Source organism: Phragmites australis, chromosome 8 (genome assembly GCF_958298935.1).
Source record: "Phragmites australis chromosome 8, lpPhrAust1.1, whole genome shotgun sequence".
NCBI classification, from domain to species: domain Eukaryota; kingdom Viridiplantae; phylum Streptophyta; class Magnoliopsida; order Poales; family Poaceae; genus Phragmites; species Phragmites australis.
Genome location: NC_084928.1, coordinates 14,717,292 through 14,723,291, shown reverse-complemented (window position 1 = coordinate 14,723,291; position 6,000 = coordinate 14,717,292).

Genomic DNA, 6,000 nt, shown 5'->3' with positions numbered 1-6,000 from the left:
ATGATTACTGGAGGAAGAGATAAATGGCCATGTGGGTCGAATTGGGAGATGAAGATACCAAATCCTTTCATGCTGCTGCAACAGAGAGGTACAAAATAAACGCCATTACTAGCATCCAAACGGAAGATGACACAACTGTCTCGGAACACAATGAGAAGGTTACGGTGCTTTGCAATGTGTATAGAAACATAATGGGGGTTGTGGGGGATACATCCATTGCTTTTTGTCTTCAGGAGCTGGTATCAATCAGGGAGGACTTAAGACTCCTTATCAGAGCCTTTCTCTAGAGAAGAAATTAACACCCTTGTCAAAAAGCTACCCATTGATAAGAGCCCATGGCCTGAAGTTTCAATGGCATGTTCATAAAGAAGTGTTGGGCCATTATCAAGGATGATTTCTATGATTTAATTAGAGATTTAGAGGATGATGTTCTAGACTTGAGGGCTTTAAACATTTCCTTCACAACCCTGATTCCTAAGAAGAATAACTCTGTGTCAACAAATGACTTCAGGTCCATTTCACTCCTCAACACAGCCCTCAAACTCATCACTAAGCTACTTGCAAATAGACTCCAAACAAGGATCACAAACCTAGTGCACAAGAACCAGTATGGTTTCATTAAAGGAAGAGCTATTCAAGACTGTCTTGGCTGAGCTTTTAAGTACATTAATCAATGTCATCAGTCCAAGCAACAACTAGTGATCATAACATTGAACTTCGAGAAGGCCTTTGATATTGTTGACCATAATATAATTCTAAAAATGATGGAGGTTCTAGGTTTCAACACAAAATGGATAGCCTGGATTAGTGAGATTCTAGCTTATGGTTCCTCCTCAATTCTGCTAAATGGGGTCCTTGAGAAATCCTTTCACTGTAACAGAGGAGTCAAGCAAGGAGACCCTCTCTCCCCACTCCTCTTCGTTCTGACAGCTGACCTTATTTAGTACATTGTCAATGAAGCTAGAGCTAGAGGCCTGCTCACCCTTTCTCTCAACTTGCCACACACATCTGACTTCCTCATCATCCAGTATGCAGATGACACAATCATCATCATGAAAGTGCATCAGAAGGAACTCTGCCTAAGAGGTTTGCTAAATAGCTTTTTCGAGACCACAAGGCTCAAGGTCAACATTGTTAAATCTTGTTTAGTTCCAATCAACCTGTCTGATGAAAAGACCAAGAAGCTAGTCGAGGTTTTTGGATGCTCTATTGGAGGCCTTCCTTTCACCTATCGGGGTCTTCCAATGGGTACAACTAGGCTTAGGTTGGAGGATTTGACTCCAATGATCAGCAAAATTGAAAGGAGAATCATGACTACTTCTTTGCTTTCAGGACTTGCTGCCAGGTTCACTTTAGTCAACTCGGCCCTCTCCTCTCTACCAATGTACAATATATGTACCTTCAAGCCGTCAAAGAAGGCTATTGACATCATTGATGCGGCTAGGAGGAATTGCCCTTGGAGAGGACCAGATGGGTCCACTAAAGGTAAGCCTCTACTGGCTTGGAAGAAGGTTTGTGCCCCAAGGATAAGGGCGTGTTGAGGGTGCTTAACCTGGCTCTACAAAACGAAGCACTTCTGGTCAAACATTTGCACAAATTCTACAATAAGCTAGACATCCCTTGTGTTTGTTTGATTTGGAATACTCATTACAGGAATGGTAGAATACCTCATGCGTCACCAGCTAAAGGCTTGTTCTGCTGGAGGGATATCATGAGTTTCAAGGATCACTACAGAGGAATTGCGTCTGCAATTCCAGGGGATGGTTCTATGATTCTTCTATGGCACGATTCCTCAAAGAGCAGATGTCGCATTTATACTCTTTCGCGAAGGACAAGAATACATCAATAGCCAAGTTCTTGGAGTTGGATCTACTAGATAGGAATTTCTACATGCCCCTTTCTCCACAGGCTTTTGGAGAACTCCATACTCTCCAACAGTTGCTCATGGGAGTCCAAAGTCAGTCCAACAAATGGTATCGGTTCAATAACTTCTATAGGCTCCCATACAAAGCAATCTCGCCACCTGCCCCAATCCGCAACATCAGAACTACAAAGAGTTCAAAGAAAATCAAAGTTTTCACGTGGCTCCTTTTCAAGGACAGGCCAAACACGAGGAATATCCTCAAACAAAAAAAAATCAGCGGAATTGAAGGCAATGATTACAATTGCGTGCTTTGTAGCCCTCGCGTCGAAGAGATGGCTTTTCATCTGTTCGTTGAATGCACCTTCAGCTCAGTCTGCTGGTTGGAGATTGGGATCTCCTAGAATCGGTCAACAGACTTCTTCTCGATGATTGAGCAGGCGGCTCATGGTTTCTGGCAGCCTTTCTACATGGAGATCTTTGTAATTGCTGCATGGGATATCTGGAAACTGAGAAATGCCAAAATCTTTCACAAAGAAAGGTCATCGCTTCATAAATGGAAGAATAAACTTCTGTGACTGTGCATCTGCAGATGCATAGAATGGATGGCAACCTACACTCTTCCCTCTCGTTATGGATTAGCTCGTTTGTATAGGGTCTTCTTCTCTTGTTGCTTTTTGCCTGCTTTTTGAGTGTTTTGTACAACATTTCTTAGGTTTGTTTTATCAATAGAGGTTTCTCGCAGTAGGGCTCTTTCCCTACTGTAGCATTCAAAAAAAGATGTGGAAAAATCCAGCTGCTGCCAGCAGCGTATGATCCCATCATACCAAAGAGATAAAAATCATTGCTGTCTGCAGCACGTACCGTTTCACGGCACCAACGGTGATCAAGTGGCTCTGGAGCAGGGTGATGATGACCAAAGATGAGACAAATGCAGTGGCATTGCAATCGAAGAATGTGTTGTTCCGTTTCAGATTTATGGCCTCCAATATTGGGTCTCCAGCAAGATGCCAATCCTCGTTGTCTAGGGTCTTGTGCCCACACCCCTCGCAGGTGCCGAAAGGATCTAGGTCATCAATGTGACGGGACATTCGTGCAAGAAAACGAGGCGTTACCATGGGATGTTGCTATGTGTCGGTGGAACGATCGGGATATAGCCACGCCCCCCTGGAGATTAATGAGGGATGACGTGGAGCGATGACACATTGGTTCCACTTCTCTTCCTGGGCGTACATGGCTGCTCGGCCCGGGTATAAAGCTGGGGTAATTCGGCTGGATCTATCACCGTCCCATGAGTGAGCACTTAACTTGACTTTGAATATGGCATCATCTTCCTCCCCATCCTCTTCGGAAACATCGATGATCTCAACTGCTTCTACTGGGGCTGGGTTGTTTTGGGCATCGGCGGTGGAACTGGTGGCTGTCCGACTTCCATCCCTGCAGGGTGGACAACTGCTTATCGCCCCTGCCCAAACCCTGGTTCAGGAAACCATGCCTGTTGAGATCATCGATATTTTCAACGATGATGCAGAGATCGACTGGGATCTCTTGTGGAGGGAGAATGATGAGGAGGAGCAGACTTCAGCGGCGAGGGTTGGGAAGAAGCGGGAGGAGGCCCCAACAGTGGCTCCTTTTGTTTCTTTTTCATCTTCTAACAGCTCGGGGGACGGCTACTGCATCAGCTTTTGTGGCGGCAGGCCGCGAATGAGGTGCATATGCCGCTCCATGCGTGGCCCCTAATGAGATCTGTAGGAGGCGAAGGTGGCCTTTGGGGGTGCTTCGTGGATATCCCTGTTTTGCCGTTCGACTATGGCCCTGCTGCGGGCCATAGTTGTCTTTTTCCACCTTGTACTATTTCTCTCCCTGGTTTGCTCTCTCGGGGTTTGTCTCCTCTTTAGCGGCCTTTGTACTGTTTGCTTCTTTGTACGCGTCTTCCGGATGCACAATTTGTTTAATAATATAATTTGGACCTTTGGGGGCGATTGTATCTCTTTTTGGGCTGAAGTGCAATGGGATTCTTCGAGCAGGGGACCACATGTCTGTGTGCCTCCGTGCCTTCGAGCCACGCTTCTTCGTCCCCTTTGTAGGTGATGGCTAGTTTTTTGGATGACCGACATGCCGAGCCTTCGCATAGATCATAGCCGGTTTCGTTCCTTCTGAGGACAGGTGGCCTCGGGAATCTGACGGTGGTAGATACGTAGGGTAACTAGGAGGGCTGGGTGAAGCAGTGGCGACCTCGTCATTCGCGGTTATCGCGTACTACTCGGGCTCGGCGCGGGTAGGGCCTTCTTCCAAATTTTTTCTAGATTTTCGACCCAGCGAAGTTCATCTGGAACCTTTGGAGATAAGCTCTGGAGGTGGTCCTCGACCCTTCGAGTCCTTAGCCACCGCCCAGCTGGGAGGCTATCTGTTTAAAGCCTGGCGATAGTGTGTCGGAGGCGAAGCCGAAGGCTAGGCTAGAGAGGTGGTCCTTGACCCCCTTGGCCCTTAGTTGCTGCCCAGCTCTGGACGTAATCCGTCCGGAGCCTGGCAACAGCATGTCGAAGGCGAAGCCGAAGGCTAGGCGGGAGAGGTGGTCCTCGACCCCCTCAACCCTTAGCCGCTGCTCGGCTCCGGAGGTAATCTGCCTGGAGCTTGGCAACGACGTGTCGGAGGTGAAGCCGAAGGCCAGACGGGAGAGGTGGTCCTCGACCCCCTCGGCCCTTAACCGCTACCCAGCTCCGGAGGTAATCCACCTGGAGCCTAGCGACGACGTGTTGGAGGTGAAGCCGAAGGCCAGACGAGAGAAGTGGTCCTCAACCCCCTTGGCCCCTAGCCGCTTCCTAGCTCCAGAGGTAATCCGCCCGGAGCCTAGTGACAGCGTGTCAGAGATGAAGTCGAAGGCCAGACGGGAGAGGTGGTCCTTGACCTCCTCGACCTTTAGCTGCTGTCCGGCTCCGGAGGTAATCTACCCAAAGCCTGACGACGGCGTGTGGAGGCGAATCCAAAGGTCAGATGGGAGAGGTGGTCCTCGACCTCCTTGGCCCTAAGCCGTTGCCCGGCTCCGGAGAAAATCCGTTTGAAGCCTGGCGACGGCGTGTCAGAGGCGAAGCCGAAGGCCAGATAGGAGAGGTGGTCCTTGATCTCCTTAGCGTGGACTTGGGGGTCCCTAGAAAAGGTGGACTTGGGGTTCCCCATGTGTGGTTGGTGTCACGAGGGCTGCGTCAGAGGCGTTGGCGGGTCTATGCACTCTGGAGCATTGCATCTCTTCGGAACCTTCCTTTGCCGGGGGGGGGGGGTGAGGAGGAAGTTGGGTGGATAGATTCTCCAAAGGTGTTGGCTCGCCCGGGGCGTCCCAGGTGCTATTGAAGGAGATACCTTGGAACTAAGTCCAGGCGGGAACATTCCAGGGTTCGACCACCCAGAACCACTGGAAGGCGGCTGCTTGGCTGTGACCTCAGTCACGACCTCTTTTGGTGCAGCGAGGTCTTCGCTATGTAGAGGCTAGAAGGGCTCCGTGCCATTTGGAGTTTATGTACCGACCCAAGGTTCTGGGTTAGTCAAGGCCGGAGGAACGCTGTCCCATACGGTAGCGGGGTTGGAGGGTATATGTGATGTGCACAGCTGAGACAGCCACGCATATGGTTGCATGGTTGCAACGGTGGATATGGTGGCTAGTGCATTGGTGGTTTTTCTGGTGGATTCCTACCTCTCTATGGTACTTCTGTGTTCGGTCCCCATGGACTGGCGTCACTATTGGAACAAGAGTTTGTCTTGTCCCAGCAAATACGGCGAGAGTTTCTTCTAAGGAGAAGACTCAAGCTTGGAGACAAATGTATTGATAGTAAATAATATGGACTGGACTATGGGGAGTATCACGGGAAGACTTGTGATTGTGCTCCTCCGTGCTGTGTTGAGCATGCTCTTTTTCTGACCTCCTCTTCCAAGTGACCATGACCCTCTATTTATAAGGTAGTACGTAGCTTAGTGTACAAGTTATCACAATGTCCAAAGACCTGGTCGAATTACTTATCCTGGATAACTACCTTTAAACCTACATAGAAGATAAATATCTACCGTGACAACTATTTTGGTGCCTGCTCCCTGAGGGGTGAGCCGGTTGCCAATTACAGCCCAACGCCACTCTGCTGGGGGTGTCA